Genomic DNA, 20,519 nt, shown 5'->3' with positions numbered 1-20,519 from the left:
AATATATATATTTTTTGTTTGTTTTTGGAAAAATTTGGGAATGTTGGAAAAAGTTCCAAATTTGGGAATTCTGGGAATGTTAGGGAATTCTTTCCCGGACTAAATTTAGGAAATTTTATATCCCGGACGCAGACCCAATTTCGAGCCCACGAGTCAATTGGACGAGCCCCCAATTTCTGTTACGGGGTCCTCCCCTATCCCATGGTCTAGGTAAACCTCCGAACCCCGAGAGGGTCCCCGGCAGAAAAATATGTTATCCTTTGTTGAAATTAATCAATAATGAAACTCTCAATGAAACCATCAAATGAAACAATCAAATCAATAATGAAACCACCCCAAGGGTTATGAACAAATATTATATTAAAAGCACCCCAAAAAGCACCCTACATACAACAATGGGGGCATTCACCCCTGCAATCCAATCTTAAGATGGTACCCCAGCTCAGACTCACGGCACCCCCAGGGACTGAAGCAGAGCCCTTCTCAATGTCTCTAGCACACAACGGTGCTCCCGGAATAGAGGCGATGGCGATGAGGCAGGAACGGAGATGTAGGTAAGGCGGGGACCGTCACATGGTCCCAGCCAACCCCAATTGGCGGTGGAAAGAGGAATCCCCAAAGACGCTATCCAAACGTGCACCTACACCGTGCAGTCACGAACCGCACCGTATTCTTCAAAGGCCGCTGTCGCGCACCCATATCCTCGGCAAACCACCGGAGGGCTGGACCAGCGGACGCGACTAATCAAGGGTCCGCGAACGATGCGCGAGGTCCCCAAAATGGCGGTATCTTCTTCCTCGGGTCGCAGCCGCTAGGCGAAGATTCTCCGGAATCTCCCACCTGTACCTGGCTTCACAGGCTTTTCCACGACACCAGCGGTATCAACGATCGTACGAGATTCCTTTCCAGGACTCAAAGTTCCCTCTCCATGGATGCTCGACCAAGCTGGGTGCGGATCTATTCCCAAACGCCTCGTTTTTTCTCCGCCTTACGCGCTCTTCTTCCTCGCTCCCTTTTGCCTTCCGGGTCACCATCCGATTTCCGGCCACATTTTACCAGGAGCGCTTTTAAACCTTTTAACCACAATAACCCTTACTGAGAACCAACAATAGGAATAATACCAACAATAATTAGGGCCGAATCCGTAACACTGGGTATCGTCGTTGTTCTCAAAAACTTCACAAAAGCACATTTACGTTGTTCTCCGCGCAAAACTCCACGCAGGTTACGTTGTTCTTTTTCCATTTGCAGTGAAGTGTACCAATAATATACAAAGAATTTGGATGAAAATTACGTCATCAAGATCTGCTCTGTATATGATACCCCTAGCATCTAAAAAATTGGAATACATTTTTATTGCAATCCTTAGGTATCATACTTTCAAAAAGTAAAAAAAAACAAGAGTGGTACCTGTAACACGATTTGCACATGGATTTACATTTCCCCTCAGATTAATAGGATCGACACACAATACAACACCACAATCTTTTTATGGATTGCCATCATAAATTTTTTTGATAGTTTTCCATCTCAATCCCACAACAAATAAAATACACAATTACACCAACCCACACTACAAATCTACAACTACCTCTCATATAATGTTACGGTTCTGGAATCCATCACCCATGGCAATGGCACAGAACATACAGTGGATCCTGAGTTAGTGATTTCATTATTACATGTTCCAGCTTTTATTAATATTGCGGCATGAGCGGAACGCTGGTGGAGTGTTTGGATAACGGAGCGGGATGAGCACTCAGCCCATACAGGCGCTCAGATTTTTTTTTTTTTTTTTTTTTTTTGTATACAAGATCGAGGCTCGTGAAAGAGCGAACATTAATCACACAGAAAGACAAACAGACACATAAAACAAATAACATCGGGAGCGGTAGACAAGATGGGGAGAGAGGGGGAAGGACACAAACACAACATTTGAGAGCAGGGACCGAGAGACATGGAGACATCGAGAGATCTGTGGGAGGGAGAGGGCTTTGGGGGGGAGGCATGTGAAGGGGGGGAGGCATGTGAAGGGGGGGGGGGGGTGGGAGAGGTATAAACATATGGACACTGCCAGGATTTCCAGGAAATAAGTTGGAATTTCAAACAAGGTGGATCTGGGGTGAATTAGTGGGGGTAGAAAAGATCAAGGTTATGGATGGGGGAAGATAAGAGATGGTGGTGTACAGCTGTTTTAAAGACCTGGAGGGAGGAGAGGGATTGAAGGGAGTGTGGGAGTTTGTTCCACAGGCGGGAGAAAAGAGGAATGAAAGAGTGAAGGTGAGCAGAGAGCCGAGATTTCGGCAGTTTAACCATCAGAGGGTTGCTGGCAGATCTTGTGCGACCTGTAGGAATATTTGGGGGACAGAGCACAGAGAGAGCTGGGGGAGCAAGGCCGGAGAGGAGTCGGTAGAAGACAGAAAGACCACCTACCTGCCTGCGGTGAGTGAGTGAAAGGCCCTCAGAGATAGCTTCATCGCGGGAGATTCCAATGATTTTGAAAGCTTTGGATTCAACAGCGTGAAGCCGAGCCAGGTGTGAGGCAGGAGCACCAGCCCATAGGGGAGAACAGTATTCCATAGAGCTGCGGATGAAAGCCTTGTATGTGGTGAGGAGCTCAGGTGTGCCGAGGAAGGACTTCGCACGACGGAGGATGCCCAGTCGGCGACTGGCTTTGGAGGCCAGCTTGGAAATGTGGTTTTCCCAAGAAAGATCATGGCAGATAGTGAGACCCAAAAGCTTGAGTGACAGAACTTCTTGGAGAGGATTGTTGAGAAAGTAGATGGGAGGGTTGTCCAGTCGATCTTTTCGGAGAGACATAGTAAGAGAGTGAGATTTGGCAGGATTGAAAGACATGTTCCACTTGTTTGACCAGTCTGTGATTTTGTCCAGGTCTTCAGAGAGTGAGGAGGCTGCAGACTGCCGATCTGAGGGAAGAGGAATGGAGCGGCAGAGAGTGGAGTCATCAGCAAAGAGATAGAGAGGATTTTCCAGAGAGTCAGAGAGATCATTGATAAAGACCAGAAAAAGCACAGGGCCCAGCACACTTCCTTGGGGAACTCCAGCCTGAACAGGAAGGGGAGATGAGAGAAATCCATTCAGGGCCACACGTTGACTACGACCAGAGAGGAAGTCCGCAAGCCATGCATGGAGATTTCCATGGATACCATAGGAGGAGAGTTTGGTGAGCAGAGCTGGGTGCCAGACCGTATCAAAGGCTCTTGATATGTCAAGGGAGACAGCTCTGATTTCCTGTTTGGCATTGAGGACCTCCATCCATTGTTGAGACAGCAGAAGCAGCATGTCCAGAGTAGAGTGACCTGGTCTGAAACCAAATTGATGATCAGAGATCAAGCCATTGGAGAAGAGGAAAGATTTCATATCCGAAGCAATGATGGATTCCATGACTTTGCTGATAATTGGGAGCAGGCTGATTGGTCTGTAGTTGCAAGGATCTGTTTTTGCACCTTTTTTGTGTAAAGCGGTAATGTTAGCTGATTTCCAGGATGCTGGCAGATGACCTTGAGCAAAAGATAGGGTGAAAAGAACAGAGAGAGGGTGAGATAGAGCGGCAGAGCAGGATTTTAGGACCCGTGGGCTGATGCCGTCTGGTCCAGTTGCAGAATCAGAGTCGAGGTTTGACAAAAACTCCTCCACCTTGTCAGGAGAGAAGGACACAGAGTCCAGGAGCAGTTGGGTTCGACTGGGAAAGGAGGGAACAGAGAGAGATGGGTTTGGGACTAAGGATTTCGAGGCAAACACAGAGTTGAGGCATTCGGCTTTGTCACGTGCGATGTCAACTGTGTGGCCATTTGAGGTAAGGGAGGGGATGGAGGGGGAACAAACACCAGAAACGGATTTGACCAGACGCCACCAGGATTTGGAGGAAGGAGACAGGTTTGAGAGTTCATTCTTGAGTGAGGAGAGATAGTGCTTCCTGGCACTCCTGAGGGTAGACACACACTTGTTCCGAGCTTGGTGGAAGGAACTGAGATTTCCTTCAGTTGGATTAGCCTTCCAAGAGGCAAAGGCAAGTTGTTTCAGGGCAACTGCCTCACCACAAGATTCAGTGTACCATGGACGGGAGGAAGGGTAAGACAATTGAAGGCGAGATGGGATAAATCTGTGCATGAGAGAGATCAGTTTGCTTTGGAAGAATTCCCAGGAAGAATTGATGTCAGCGGCAGTGGAGATGGGAGACCAATCCAGACGATTGATGGCTGCTTGAAGACCGTCCCAGTCGGCCTGAGTGAAATGCCAGACTCGACGACGCTGAGGATAGTGCAGGAAGCTAGACCAACCACACTGCAAATAAACAGCTCGTTGCACACAGCAACACTCCTCAATCCCAGTACTCTTTCCTTACTTTTCCCACAATGGGATAAGCTCAGGCTCGCCAGTCCACATTGGGTGAGCAAAGAGGTCATCAATGCCTTGAACTGTGCCAAAAATCCCACCTTCTCTAACCTTTCCTCGTGTATGAACCTGATTTGGCACCAGTGTTATGTTTGCTTTCGATATATAAGGGGCCATTTAGAAGGGTAATATCTGCACTGTCTTCTCTTCTGTACATTGCACACCGCACAAATTCTACCATTGTTGTCCTTTGCTTGCTGCACCACACAAAAAAAAATGTACGTTTGCTGTACTGATTTTGGATAAAAACTCTTGTTTTAATTGTTCCTTGCCCCCCTTTGGTCAATAATAAACCCCCCTACACATGTTCTCCCAATCTGCTTGTGATGTATTTTCTCTGTTGATAGAGCAAAGTCCGCACTAGCAAGAGCCGGGAAGTTTTACCCCCACTTGTTTTGCTCCAATATAGCCAGTGCTGCACTTATGTTCCGCTCAGCAATAATCTAAGTGCGTGTTGAGAGTGCGATCCTCGGTTAGTTGGGCTATCTCGCATCCAGGTAAACCGTGTCAGACGGTGACCCTGGGAGATTTGGCCGTCTGATTGACATTCGTGGTTGCTTCACAACCCGCCGGGCCATGGAGTTATCTGCGGCATGTCAGCCTGCAGGACTGGAGGTTGGGAGGAGTGTGAGGAGTTTTCCCTCGTGCAGAACCCCAAACCTCAGATACAAAACAATAGACATCTTCATACAATTGTTACTATTGCCATCTACACCAAAAACATGTTATGATGCCAATCCGTAAAAGGATTGCGGTGTTGCATTGTGGTGCAGTATCAATCCTACCTACCTTGGTTGGTTGTTTTTTTGGGGATTCCATCCCTACATGTTATTTCCTTAAGAAAAAAGTTTTTAATCTGAGGTGCAATCATAAATAATTAACTGGTTTAAATTAAAACTTTTCTTCTCTTTCCCATACACATCTGAAGCAGTCATCTTGTGATAAAAGATCCCTGATCAGGAAGCTATAGAGAAAAAAAAAAATCAGGCAACATGATGCAGCAAATAGCTGTTATAAACAGGTCTCAAATCAAAACAGCACTTCTTCCTGGATGTAGACAAGTTTACTTCCCAATGACGAGCCACCAAGTGAATAAAGATTCAGAGAAAGGGGAAGACATCGTAATTAAGTGACATCATATTGCTTGTCGATGTTCTCACCACATCCTACTTTTTCTAAACCACAGCAGTACCATTTCTTGCCTCAATATTTCTTTCATTGCTTCCTTTTCCTCTTTTTTAATGGAAGTGGCTTTGCCGCTTCATCGAGCCTGCTCGCCACTGTTCTTGAGGCTCATAATTGCCATAGCGTCTGGTCTTGCTGACAATTATGGTCTCCCTACACCTTCCTCAACCTCGAAGTGAAAATTAGAAAAAAAAGAAATCTAGTTGATTAAATGACAGTGAAGATGTTGCATAACTTGGAATGTTTTCGTAGATTCTGTTGTCAAATGGAACATTTAAAGGGAAATAAATCAGATTTCAAAAGAGAATTTCTATATCTAAAATCATTGTTGAATTTTTCACTTCACATCTAATTTTCCTTTAAAGTACAAAGTGTAAGGCTCATAGAAGAGCTGATGACAGGGATTGAGAAGCAAATTATAACATGATTAAAGGCCTGCATGGCTCTCCACTATGGGCTGGCACCTTCTCAGAAATGGGGCTTGTCACGGTAGGGTCTGAGAGCCTGCAGTTGTTCGGAAGCGCAAGAGTATTGCTTGCGGCTCAGTTCTGCTTCATTCGGATAAGTTTTGTTACAAAGCTGCGAGGCTAGTAAATTAATCTGTTTCACACCATGTAATGAAATATTTTGAGGTGCATAATCATAGACTAATTATGTTTATTAAACTCTCTTTAATTATTAGGACAGATGTATCGATTCCTATTCAGTTTTCATTGACTGAAAAGCTTTTGTGGAATTGAGATTTCTGGAAAGTGCCTGAAAAAGTATTCGTGAAATGAAATGAAATGAAGACCCTGGTGTTGGGCTAGCGGCTAGGGTGCCGGCTTAGGATCCTAGGATCCTGGGTTCGAATCCCGGTCTAATCACTGAATTAACACCAGGGGGGTTGACTCAGCCTGTCATCCTTCCGAGGTCGGCTAATTGAGTACCAGTTCACTGGTAATTCCCTGGTTGTCGTTAAAGGCGGCAAAAAGGGTTGGCGTCAGGAAGGGCATCCGGCCGTAAAACATTGCTTCAAAAAGGGGACCGAAAAACAACAACAACCACGGTTCCCGAAAAAGGCCAACCCCCGCTTTGCGGGGAAAAATGGCCTCTAAAGGTGGTTTTTACACCATGTAATGAAAACACTCAGTTTGTGAACATTTCAAAATCCACTTGCTAAAATTAAAAAAAACTAGAACAATGCGACTGTCGCCAATGCCTCCGCATAGTCCCACAATGGGTAGATGCCATCACTCTGCATATGTATGGGTAGTGGATCACGTTTGTGAAGTTTTGTGTTGTTGAATAGGTTTGTTTTTCTATCCAAGATGGCTGTCAAACCACGTGACCTATGACATCATTTTCCATCCATATGCAACAGTGCTGTTAGATATTTGTAAAATTTCACATCGATAGGGTGAGCGGTTTCAGAGATAATTATTTAGTATTTTCCTTCAATCCAAAATGGCTGCCAAACCATTTGACCTATGTCATAAATTTAATATTTCAAGACAAATGGGTCATAGATCATGTGCATGCAATTTCAGATTTTTAGGATAAGGAATTCGATTAAAACATTTTTGGCTGGTATACCACTTCACCTATGATGTCATCATTATCATGCTTTTGTTCCCCATTGGAAGTACTTGACAATATGCCAAGTTTCAAATTTTTCCATTCAGTGGTTTCCGATAAATATTTTTTAATTATTTGCTTTTAATCCAAGATGGCTGCCATACCACGTGACCTATGAGGTCACAATTATCATAAAAACATTCTGCATGGGTGTCACTCCTACCCTGAAAGTTTAGTCTCAATTGGACATATGGTTGCTGAGAAAAACAAGGTTTAGCCCGGACGGACAGACAGACGGAAAACATACTTTTTTGCCTTTGCATGTTTGCATGTGCATGTGCATGTGCTTTGTGTGGCTGTTTGTATTAAGGTTAAGACATCATTGCTCTGCAAGCTCAGATGATAATATTTTGAATCACACGTGTTTGCAAAAATTAAAACGACTTCTGAAAGCTTAACAAAAATCCAATCTGCTTGTTCTTGACACCTACACACTCGTCCACCATGTTTCGCCCAAATCTGTCCATAACGTTTTGAAATATTGTGCTACATATCGTTTTTGGCCCCATCTCTCAATTGCGAAGAAACACTAAATATTATACGAGTAGTATCCGAATCTTCACCAAAATCTAAACAATTCATCCTTGTTACAAACCCAAGCTGTCCACCAAATTTTGTCTGAATCTGCCCACAACCTTTTGAGATATCCTGCTCCCAGACAAACAAACAGACAGTCAGACAGGGGTGAAAACAACACCTCCATCCAACTTCAGCGGCAGGGGTAATAAATGAAAGCATTTATTTTCATACAGTCACTGGTTTTCCTTGATGCAAAAGAGGCAGTCAGCTAGTTGATGTGAAGGCCTCGCTGTGCACATCTGGTACTTAACATAATATTTGCGATTATGACGTAGGCAATTCACATTGGAATAAATCTGTGAGAAGGAGAAACTTTAGGAAACAGATTCCAGAAGCAGATAATATACTGCACTCAACATTCATATCAACCAACCAATCAAGAGACAGTACACCTTACATATGGGAAATGGGAATTCGAATGGGAATGGGAATTTGGAATGGGAATTTAAATGGGAATTAGAATGGGAATGGGAATTTTTGAATTAGAAATGGGAATTTATGGGAATTCTGAATTGGAATTCTAGAAATGGGAATTTAGAATGGGAATGGGAATGGGAATTTAGAATGGAAATTCTAAATGGGAATTAGAATGGGAATGGGAAAGGGAAATGGGAATGGGAATTTTATGATGGGAATTTGAATGGGAATTCTTGGGAATGGAATGGGAATGAGAATGTGAATTAATTAATGGGAATTTAGAATGGAAATGGGAATTTCCATAGGAAATTGGGAATGGGAATGGGGATGGGAATGGGAATTTTTAGATAGTTCTAGAAATAACCTCACTGATATGTAGAAACTATTTAAATAAATTGTTGCCAATAAAACTTTAATTGACATCCCAGCAAGTGCGTTGCAGATGTTTATTTAACAAACTGAACAACTGCGCATTTCCTCGAAATGTGTGTACAGGTGAACAACAGATTGTCACTCAACATTTTATGAAAAACTACGAGTTTCACGTAATCCTCCTGGCATTGCACAACCAGCAGCAATTAGCTGCCAATTTTAAAAAAAACAATTTATTAAACAAGCAATCACTTTCAATTAACAAACCACTGTTACACACAAAGAAAATAAAAACATTACAAACTATTTTCTCAAAGCAAGTAATTCTTTCTTTCCTCGTTTTTTTTCACATTTCCTTTCTACTCCTACTCGCTCCACTCCGACTCCCTCTGAATCAATCTCTACAGTACAAATAGAAACAACTTTTACATGACAAAAGACCAACTTTAAACAACCCATAGCACAACACAAGTCATTTGAGTAGATAGTTAAAGCCACAAGTCTCATGTGATTGCATTAATAATACACATCTCAAACATATACAAATTTAGGCAAAAAACACACAAAAAAACGATAATTTACATCAAAGATATAAAAACTCAGAAATCTGGGAATTTTATAACAGGCTTTTTGGAGTTTCAAATTACTGCATTATATTTTCATATCGTACAAGTAAAATGGTTCTGCTATCAAAATAAGATGAATAGGATTAAACCTGTTTTTGTCACATTCAGAGGTCAAGCTTATTTTCTTACATCAGGTAAAAGTTAAATACAAACACTTGCTGGTAAAAAGGTTAAAACTTTACCTGCAATGTTTTTTTGTTTTCCTTCTCCCAACATCAGGCCTCATTGACAATGAAGGTAAGAAGAAACGTTGACAGCATTAAGGCAAATTTAAGGCAAGTTATAAGGACTTGGCATTGGGCACCATGTTATTCACACAGTTAGAAGAACTTATAAAGTAATAGCTCAATGAATATCAAGCATCATTTAAATAGAACCATAGACGAGCTTAAACTTTCTCAGTATACAAGTAAAAATAAATTAATCTTAGGCATTGATGCATTAAACAAACGGTATTCTTAAGTTGTCAGTTCTCTCAAAGTGAAATTAAAGTTAATTTTCAAAAGCATGGAATTTTTGGTAATTAGATGTAATCATTACCAAAATCTTCACTCTACACTCTTACAATAGGGAAGGGGGGGGGGGGAAACTTCAGTAAATATCCACACCGAAGTCCTGGAGGCAGCCATGTGAGGTCCATGAAGAGCTGTGATCCATTCATTTATCAGATTATTTGCCTGAGTATTGGCAAACCATTAAGGCGAGTTATTGCCAGCGTCCTGGACAAATCCAAAATTCCTAATCTATTCATGAGCTCCAGTTACACAGCAGGCCAGCTGGTTCGTGAAAGATTTGGGTCAATCTCACGTGCCCTATAACTGTGTTCACACAGATAATCTTTAATAACTAGCCTGAACATATTCCCAAAAAGATATCTGAGTAAAGGGTTAACATTCACATGAAAATATCTAATCGAGGCTAAGCTGTAGAGAGCAAATGAGTTGGCATCAGGAGAAGACGTGGGGACGGGTCGGTTGTTGTGAGAATTTCTGCAGACAGAGCCCTTTGATAGAGTTTGCCGGATCAAATACTTGTATTATATTCACAGAATTGCTCCGTACTACTAATCCAGGGGGCCTTAGCAGGAGCCTTCTTGTCGCGATCCCCGTCAGATGCTTCATCTGTGAATCCTGCTCGAATCCTGCAAATATCTTCGGAGCCTTTTGTACACCGATGACCTTGCCATAGCTGCCCAAGCCAAGAACTGAGGCAATCGAAGGTCATCTCAGTTGTTTTGTCGAGACCGTGCTCCTACTAGAAGGTATATCAGCTTTGTGCTAACCAGACCACACCTTCAATTACGGAACCACGATGCCAACAGAAAATTGGCAATCACCTGAGACACTGCACCACGTAGAAGCCGATGACTACAAATAAATGAGCCTACACAAGACTAAACTAGACATAAATTAGCCGAGACCTAAACTGAAATGAGCCTAGACTAGACATGAGGCCAGAACTATGCAAAAATGAGTCGACCACACATAAATAAATGAGCTTAGACAAGACTGAACTAGACTTAAATAAACCTAGGACTAGACAGAAATGAGCCTGGGACGAGACAGAAATGAGCCTAGGACTAGAAATAAAAGCCTAAGACAAGAAATAAATGAGCCTAGGACAAGACAGAAATCAGTCTATGACTGGACAAATGAGCCTAGGACTAGACATAAGTGAGCCTAGGACTAGAAATAAATGAGCCAAGGACTACACATAAATGAGCCTAGGACCAGACAGAAATGAGCCTAGGACTAGACAGAAATGAGACTAGGACCAGACAGAAATGAGCCTAGGACTAGACATAAATGAGCTGAGGACGACACAGAAATGAGCCAAGGACGAGACAGAAATGAGCCAAGGTCCAGACAAAAATGAGCCTAGGACTAGAAATAAATAAGCCGAGGACTAGACAGAAATGCGCCAAGGACTAGACAGAAATCAGTCTATGACTGGACATAAATGAGCGTGGGACTAGACAGGAATGAGCCTAGGACTAGAAATAAATGAGCCTAGGACTAGACAAATGATGCCTAGGACCAGACATAAATGAGTCTCGGACTAGACATAAATGAGCCTAGGACTAGACAGAAATGAGCCTGGGACGAGACAGAAATGAGCCTAGGACTAGAAATGAAAGCCTAAGACAAGAAATAAATGAGCCTAGGACGAGACAGAAATGAGCCTAGGACCAGACAGAAATGAGCCTAGGACTAGACATAAATGAGCCGAGGACTAGACAGAAATAAGCCTAGGACTAGACAGAAATGAGCCTAGGACGAGACAGAAATGAGCCAAGGACGAGACAGAAATGAGCCGAGGACAAGACATAAATGAGCCGAGGAGAAGACATAAATGAGCCTGGGACGAGACAGAAATGAGCCTAGGACTAGAAATAAAATCCTAAGACAAGAAATAAATGAGCCTAGGATGAGACAGAAATGAGCCTAGGACCAGACAAATGAGCCTAGGACTACACATAAGTGAGCCTAGGACTAGAAATAAATGAGCCAAGGACTAGACATAAATGAGCCTAGGACCAGACAGAAATGAGCCTAGGACTAGACAGAAATGAGCCTAGGACCAGACAGAAATGAGCCAGGTACTAGACAGAAATGAGCCTAGGACGAGACAGAAATGAGCCTAGGACTAGACATAAATGAGCCGAGGACTAGACAGAAATGAGCCAAGGACTAGAGAGAAATCAGTCTATGACTGGACATAAATGAGCGTGGGACTAGACAGGAATGAGCCTAGGACTATAAATAAATGAGCCTAGGACTAGACAGAAATGATGCCTAGGACCAGACATAAATGAGCCTTGGACTAGACATAAATGAGCCTAGGACTAGACAGAAATGAGCCTAGGACCAGACAAATGAGCCTAGGACTAGACATAAGTGAGCCGAGGACCAGACAGAAATAAGCTAAGGACTAGACAGAAATGAGCCTAGGACTAGAAATAAATGAGCCTAGGACGAGACAGAAATGAGCCTAGGACCAGACAGAAATGAGCCTAGGACGAGACAGAAATGAGCCAAGGACTAGACATAAATCAGTCTATGACTAGAAATAAATGAGCCAAGGACTAGACAGAAATGAGCCTAGGACGAGACAGAAATGAGCCAAGGACTAGACAGAAATCAGTCTATGACTGGACATAAATGAGACTAGGACTAGACAGAAATGAGCCTAGGACTAGACATAAATGAGCCTAGGACTAGACAGAAATGAGCCAAGGACTAGACAGAAATCAGTCTATGACTAGAAATAAATGAGCCTAGGACTAGACAGAAATGAGCCAAGGATTAGACAGAAATGAGCCTAAGACTAGACAAAACAAGACAAGACAAAAATGAAGCTAGACTACTCAGAAATGATAACTCCACAAAAAAGGGAAATAAACTTCAGCATGATGGAACTAGGGTCGTGGAACCCCAAAACGCATTTCTTTTTGCTATCTACTGTTGGAAAAAAAAAAAACAATTGGTTACTTTGCTCGCTTATTTTTAAGCATATGCAAGATCCCACTGCGTATCTCTTGAGGAGATGAGTCATCACCGGCACCCCAAATAAATTCCAAATTTCTGTCCTAACATACAGGGGGGCACAGCATTCACAGCACAGCCGCAATGCCAACAATTATATAAACCAGCAGCAACGGGATGCACATGAATGATGATGATGATGAATAACATCAAGATTACAGCTGTAATCTTGCCAGACTATTGTGTGCAAATTGTACCAACACCACAAAGCTGGGAGGATATTATAACTTCATCCTGTTTGAAAGTTTAAAATCCAGAACTCTTAGGCAAATATAGGATTAATGAATGGATGATGAATTATAACATTAATGAATGAAGTGATCACTTGAAATATAACCATGTATATCAGTTAAGTGACTTGTCCCAATCACAGACCTCACCTTTTTGCCTCTGGAATATATTTCAGGGATTTTACTGAAGTTTCATTTGCTGATTAAGGACACATTTCTCCATAAAGGGATATCAAATGACAAATTATATGTTGAATTTTAGGAATTTTGAAAAGTTACTTTTGTTTCAGTTTCTACTTTTGTTGAATTTTTCTCTCCCAGATGGTTTCCATAGCGATGAATCTGTGCATACTCTGAAGGAAACCTGCAAAAAAAATGGGAACACACGATAGTGACATAAATAAATAATGAATTTGAATATCAACATTACCCACTTTTCCCATTTTCACTCAACACGATTCTATTTACTAAGATTTTTTTTCAGCCAGAGACTGATAGATCTGATATGACATTAAAATTATAGTGTGTGCAATATTATTATGTGGCATCTAACTAGACTCGGTAGTGTAATGGTTTGAGCGTCCACTCGAGGCAAAGACTTTAAAAATGGTACGTGAGATGCTTCCTCACTTGGCGCTCAGCATTTAAAAGGCTGGATCACAGACACACCATAGATTGGCGACCATTGCACATGCTCGACGGGACTAATGGCATCCTGCATTAAAGTTACTTGTAAGGGAAGTCATATTTATTTGTTTATTTAGCTTTATTGTTTGGAGCATTTCTGCTATTTTAAGAGGCATCAGAATATAACCTTGTAGACTAGGCGACCATTGATAGGGTCACATAATAAAGTACGTAGTAAAGCCAAATGCACCAGCACAAAATAAACAAAACCCGACAAGGATTACGAAACCATCTCAATGCAGGTGTACAGTGACAGGGAGTGGGAGAGAGGGAGGCAGGGAGCGGGAAAGAGAGAGGGAAGGAGGGAGAGAGAGGGAGTGAGAGAGAGAGAGACGGGGAGAGAGAGGGGGAGAGAGGAAGAGAGAGAGAGAGTGGGATCGTGAGAGAGTGGGATCGTGAGAGAGTGGGATCGTGAGAGAGTGGGATCGTGAGAGAGTGGGATCGTGAGAGAGTGGGATCGTGAGAGAGTGGGATCGTGAGAGAGTGGGATCGTGAGAGAGTGGGATCGTGAGAGAGTGGGATCGTGAGAGTGAGAGAGAGAGAGAGAGAGAGAGAGAGAGAGAGAGGTAGAGAAGGAAGGAGGGAGAGAGGTCGAGAAGGAAGGAGGGAGAGAGGTAGAGAAGGAAGGAGGGGGAGAGAGGGAGAGAGAGGGAAGGAGGGAGAGAGAGAGGGAGAGAAGGAAGGAGGGAGAGAGAGAGGGAGAAAAGGAAGGAGGAAGAGAGAGAGGAAGAGAAGGAAGGAGGTAGAGAGAGGAAGAGAGCAGGAAGGAGGGAGAGAGAGAGGGAGAGAAGGAAGGAGGAAGAGAGAGAGGAAGAGAAGGAATGAGGGAGAGAGAGGGGGAGAGGGAGGAAGGGAGAGAGAGTGGGATATAGAGAGAGTGGTAGAGAGAGGTCGAGAGAGGGAGGGCGAGAGAGAGAAAGAGAGAGAGAGAGAGGGGGGGAGGGAGGAAGGGAGAGAGAAAGAGAGAGAGAGAGAGAGAGGGGGGGAGGGAGGAAGGGAGAGAGAAAGAGGGAGAGAGGGAGAAAGAGCATAAAAAAAGAGAACATTACACAGGAGTCACATCAAAATGAATAAAATACAGCCCAGATCAACAAATAGAGGCACAGTCTGAACTCAAAAGATGAGACAGAGGGCCAATCTGAACCAAAGTACAAAATCAACAGGACGTTTACCGAGGTACACTAACCGCCGTGGGAAGCAAGGAGAAACAAACGTCTTGGGTGTTTACCCTTCCCAAAACGTCATCTTTTTGCTTCCCATGGCAGTTAGCATACCTCAGTAAACGTTCGGTTGATTTCTTCCATTGTTCTACCTGTCCACCAAAGCAGAACAACACAAGCCTTTATAAGCAAGACATGGGAAGTCAATTTAAAAAGATCTGACAGAGGGAGGGAAAGTCGATCTCCAAAAAAAACGACAGAAGACAGTCAGATCCCAAATAACTGGACAGAGGTAAATAAAGTCCAGAAAAGCTGGACCTGAACAGTACGACAGCATTTATAATTAGAACGGCACTCGGGAGAGCGCATACCTCTGCCAGGCTGAACAGTTAACATTGGCAGTGATGGGCCGGATCTGGATCCAGACCTGTACCGAAATCCAATCGATTCGGCCTTGTCGCACATCCAACCTGTCCACCAAGGTGTGTCCAAATCTGTCCACAACCTTTTCAGATATCGTACTCTCTATCGTTTTGGCCCTATCTCTCAATGGTGAAGAATCGCTTAAAATATTATAGTATCTGGAACCGGATCTTCACCAAAATCTAATCATTTTGTCCTTGTCGCACAACCAACATATCCACCTAATTTCGTCCAAATCAATCCACAACTTTTGGAGACATCCTGCTCACAGACAAACAAACAAAAAACAGACAGACAGGGGTGAAAACATAACCCCCATCCACCTTCGGTGGGGGAGGTAAAAATTGACAGATGGACAGCCAATACCAAAACCGGACACTGATAGATATCCCAAAAAACGAGTCAGATAAAAATCTGAATAGGAGTTGGACAGAACTCCATAAAAAAAATTGGACAGGGAGTTACAGCCAAAAGCTAGAATGACACTCGGTAGAGCGCTTACCAGGTTACATTTTGTATCCCACTGATACGCTGGATCTGGAATCGGACCTGAACCAAATTCTAATGGGCATGTTCTCGTCACCTAACCCCCTCATCCACCTAGTTTTGTCGTAACTCATCCACAACTCTTTGAAATATTGTGCTATATATTGTTTTTGGCCCTGTCTCTCAATGGAGAAGAAAGATGCATATTCGGATCTTCACCAAAATCAAATCCATTCATCCATGTCACACACCTAACCTGTCCACCACGTTTCGGCCAAATCAGTTCACAACCTTTTGAGATATCCTGTTCACAGACAGAGGTGAAAACATAACCTCGACCCACCTTCGGTAACAGAGGTAAAAAAAATGGTCTGCCCAGTTTCCATAACGAGCTATGTCATCAATTCTACAAAAGCCCTGCATGATTGTTGTTCTGTTGTTGTTGTGCTTCTTGTTGGGGGTCGATTTTTGAAATGTGCACTCATTGGTCAGAGAGCTACTGGACCCCACGCACATTTTTGCTCGACTCCATCCACTATGGCATCCATACAAAATAATATTGCCGCCATCTAGGTTTTCTGGTGGGCTAAAAACATCTGGCCTTTAGACCTCTGCTGATTATACACTCTCCGACAGACAGGGGTGAAATTCCGTGTATGTATAATGTTCCTCGCTGAAATGCGCTGAGGTAAACACAAGACAAATTTCAACCTCGGTTTGTTGCGTCAGATTTCGATTGGCTTTGTTTGGGTCGAGTGTTACTCACGATGAGGGACCCTGAAAAATCCAATTAATGTCGAATAAAAATCTACATTATCAAAGGAGCCATGTCTGTCTGTCGGTTTGTTTGTTTGTTTGTTTGTTTGTTTGTTTTTGTCGTGTTATAACCTGAAAATGGATTAATGGATTTCAATAAATCCAACTACGGTGGATTCGGGCAACTTCTGGGAGTGTTTGTGATCCCAATTTTTTTTTTAATGGGTACATTATATTTTAATGGGTACAATGGGTACGCGTGTCAAAACTGCAAATGCTAACACATGGCATGGGTTATCCTTGCATGGAGAGCAGGATCTCCCAGGAATCCTATTTTTTCTTCCCCCATAGATTAGCCATCACAGCAAAGATTGGTATTTCCGTCAGCGAAGCGACGGGTCTTATATTCTAGTTTAATTTAATCAAGCCCATCAGTACACATAGTATGCGCCTCCCTAAAACAATAGCATTCCGTAATTCTTAACGGCCCCATATTGGATTCAAACAATCTGTGACCGTGTAACAAATCAGCTTGTTCTGATATAACTGTGGAGGAGGCAGACATGGATGAGAGGTGTTGAGTATTTAAATAGCGCATTAAATGTGTTTCCCAATCGCACTATTCAACTTTTAAGAGAGTTTTAAATGCATGATGCCCCATCATCCCGTTACTGGATTTTGTCATAGGTTGTGACCACAGCGTGGTCATTCTTGTTTGGATAAATTTCCCTCGGTGTTGTGTTTTTGGACAAGCTGTCCCTTTGCCCAGTTTTTGGATGCAGGCCCACAAATGACAGACAGCGGGACACTCGGGTCCACAAATGACTAAACAGACTGGCATCCTGCCTTACTCTCCAGGCTCTCTTCCTTTCAGTATGGCATCAAAGGTCAACTCAACACATGGCTTATTGACTTGCTCTACTCGTGTCGCCAATGAGCGGCTCTCAACAGAACCCTTCCATCTCCTCCCCCAGCCAAGGCTGGAGGGATCCAAAACAGTGTTCTGAGCCCAGTCCTATTTCTGATATTCATAAATGATCCCTTGGACTATCTGGAAAATTATCCATATCTATTTGCTGACGATTCCACTCATCCTTCTGATACACAGGTAACAGCTTCTTCGCTCTCTTCAGACCTTGACAAATTACAAGCTGGTCCTCTCCACACCCTTTGTTTGTCCAAGTCTCCCTCTATCTTAGCCTTTTCTTTGCTGTTAGTGTTTTCCCATTCTCTCTCTCTACTGTTCCTTTTGCATCCTCTATGTCCTGATCCATACAGTGTACTAGCCCTTCCATGCGCCCTGACTATCAGCAAGGTGGCTTAATGAAATATTTTCAAAATACCATTTCCGAGTGGACAAAAGTGCCAAATTTTCCATGAATGTTCCTCACGTCAATGATTAATTTCAGAAGGGTAGCCACCCAGAAATATAAAAATGATAGCTCAGTAGGGGATACTGAAATTCAAAATAGGATATTACCCAGATATGATACATGTCGTCAGTAGGTCTTTTTACAACAACAAGTTATTGTAAAAACAAAATCAAACAGTCAAAAATGCATAGCATTAAATTGATGCAGACGTCACCTGTACATTTATTCACTTTAAATAAAAAAGACAGCGTCTAATGCTTAATTTGTGATGGCTGTAAATAGGGGACAATGTTGGACAATATCTCTTGTACTCTTAATGGTTTGACTGTTTTATTCACATTTCCTCGTCAATATTTGAATTATCTTGGGCAAATTTTGGACCTTTTAGGAATAACTATGTGAATTATAATATTTCTTCATTTGATACGATGCAAGGCCATCTAATTTTCAATATTCTGCGCAGACATTTGAACATAAATGTGTCGAGTTTCCGATTGTCCCCTTTGTTGATCAGCCAAGCTTCACATCCATATATTAGTACTGATTTGACATCCATACAAAAATTTTAATGGAAGAAATACTCAAAAGAACCAAAATGATGAAGATCAGCGATGAAGTCAAGATCAGAAGATGGAAATGGATGGATATGTGCCAAGAATGAATGATGATGATAACAACTGCGTGACAGCATTGTAATGGAAGCCTGAGGGAAGAAGGAAAGTGGGACATCCTTCTGTCTGGGACATCCACCTCACCACCAAGTAATTCAAAACACCTCACCACCACGTAATTTAAAACACCTCACAGCCATAAACAACCTGGAGGAGAACAGTGGAAAAAGGAAGAAAAGATATGATGGAGACCATGGAATGAAGCGAAGCCGATAGCCAGAAACAAGGCAGACTGGTGAGTACGCACTGCAGCCTTATGGGCCACTTGGCCCGAAGAGGATAGATATATAGAACTAGCTTGGCTCGGCTCGCTGCGCTCGCCTCACCAAGCGTCGTTACTGAGGAGCAGGCTTATTTTAGCTGAGGATAATGACTGTACCCGAGTTGCTGTGTTGTCATGATTTACACCAATCATAATACAAACAATTATTTTGCACAAATGTATTTGTTGTGTTTGTGATATTACATTTTTATAGGCAATTTAGGTTGAAGATTTAGGTTGAATGTTTTTTTTATTTTCAAGAAAGAATCCTTCAGCACACACATAGGGGAGGGTTAGGTGCAGACTGGAAGTTTGGGACGATTACACCTCACCACCACGTAATTCAAAACACCTCACCACCAAGTAATTCAAAACACCTCACCACCACGTAATTCAAAACACCTCACCACCAAGTAATTCAAAACACCTCACCACCAAGTAATTCAAAACACCTCACCACCACGTAATTCAAAACACCTCACCACCACGTAATTCAAAACACCTCACCACCAAGTAATTCAAAACACCTCACCACCACGTAATTCAAAACACCTCACCACCAAGTAATTCAAAACACCTCACCACCACGTAATTTAAAACACCTCACAGCCATAAAACACGTAAAAAAAACACCTCACCACCACGAAATTGAAAACACCTCACAGCCATAAAACACGTAATAAAAATACCTCACAGCCATAAAACACGTAATAAAAACACCTCACAGCCATAAAACACGTAATAAAAATACCTCACAGCCATAAAACACGTAATAAAAACACCTCACAGCCATAAAACACGTAATAAAAACACCTCACAGCCATAAAACACGTAATAAAAATACCTCACAGCCATAAAACTTGAAATAAAAACACCTCACAGCCATAAAACACGTAATAAAAACACCTCACAGCCACGAAATTAAAAACACCTCACCACCACGTCATTTAAAAACACCTCACCACCAAGTAATTAAAAACACCTCATAGCCACGAAATTAAAAACACCTCACCACCAAGTAATTCAAAACACCTCACCACCATGTAATTCAAAACACCTCACCGCCACAAAATTAAAAACACCTCACCACCACGTCATTTAAAAACACCCTCACCACCAAGTAATTAAAAACACCTCACAGCCACGAAATTAAAAACACCTCACCATCACATCGTTTAAAAATACCTCACCACCAAGTAATTCAAAATACCTCACCACCACGTAATTCAAAATTCCTCATCACCCACTAATTCAAAACACCTCCCACCACATAATTAAAAACACCTCACCACCAAGTAATTCAAAACAGCTCACCACCACGTAATTCAAAACACCTCATCACCCACTAATTCAAAACACCTCACCACCACATAATTAAGTAATTCAAAACACCTCACCACCACGTAATTCAAAACACCTTATCACCCACTAATTCAAAACACCTCACCACCACGTAATTCAAAACACCTCACCACCATGTGATTTTAAAACACCTCACCACCATTTGATTTAAAAACACCTCACCACCACGTCATTTAAAAACACACCACCACATAATTCAAAACCACCACAATATTATTAAAAACACTTCACAACTACGGAAACAAAAGTTTGAGGGAGTCATTAAGTGACAACACAGACACTGCCCAGATGTGTAGATATATAGATAAATGACTGTACCCGAGTTGCCGTTTTGTGATAGTTTAAACGAATC

At 42.4% G+C, this 20,519-nt stretch overlaps 1 protein-coding gene across 1 annotated transcript in view; it reads right to left on the bottom strand.

The window, feature by feature from the left end:
• Nucleotides 1–12,452: 12,452 nt before the first annotated feature.
• LOC137414560 (endosome/lysosome-associated apoptosis and autophagy regulator family member 2-like) overlaps nucleotides 12,453–20,519 on the bottom strand; it is a 155,734-nt gene continuing 147,667 nt past the window's right edge. The window contains exon 23 of the mRNA XM_078770035.1: nucleotides 12,453–13,351. The gene's annotated coding sequence lies outside the window, so the exon portion shown is untranslated. The remainder of the gene's footprint in view (nucleotides 13,352–20,519) is intronic.

The sequence above is a fragment of the Myxine glutinosa genome, chromosome 1 (assembly GCF_964187855.1).
Source record: "Myxine glutinosa chromosome 1, kmMyxGlut1.1, whole genome shotgun sequence".
NCBI lineage: Eukaryota > Metazoa > Chordata > Myxini > Myxiniformes > Myxinidae > Myxine > Myxine glutinosa.
Note: the sequence above shows the minus strand (reverse complement) of the source record. Positions and strands in the feature narration are given on the sequence as shown.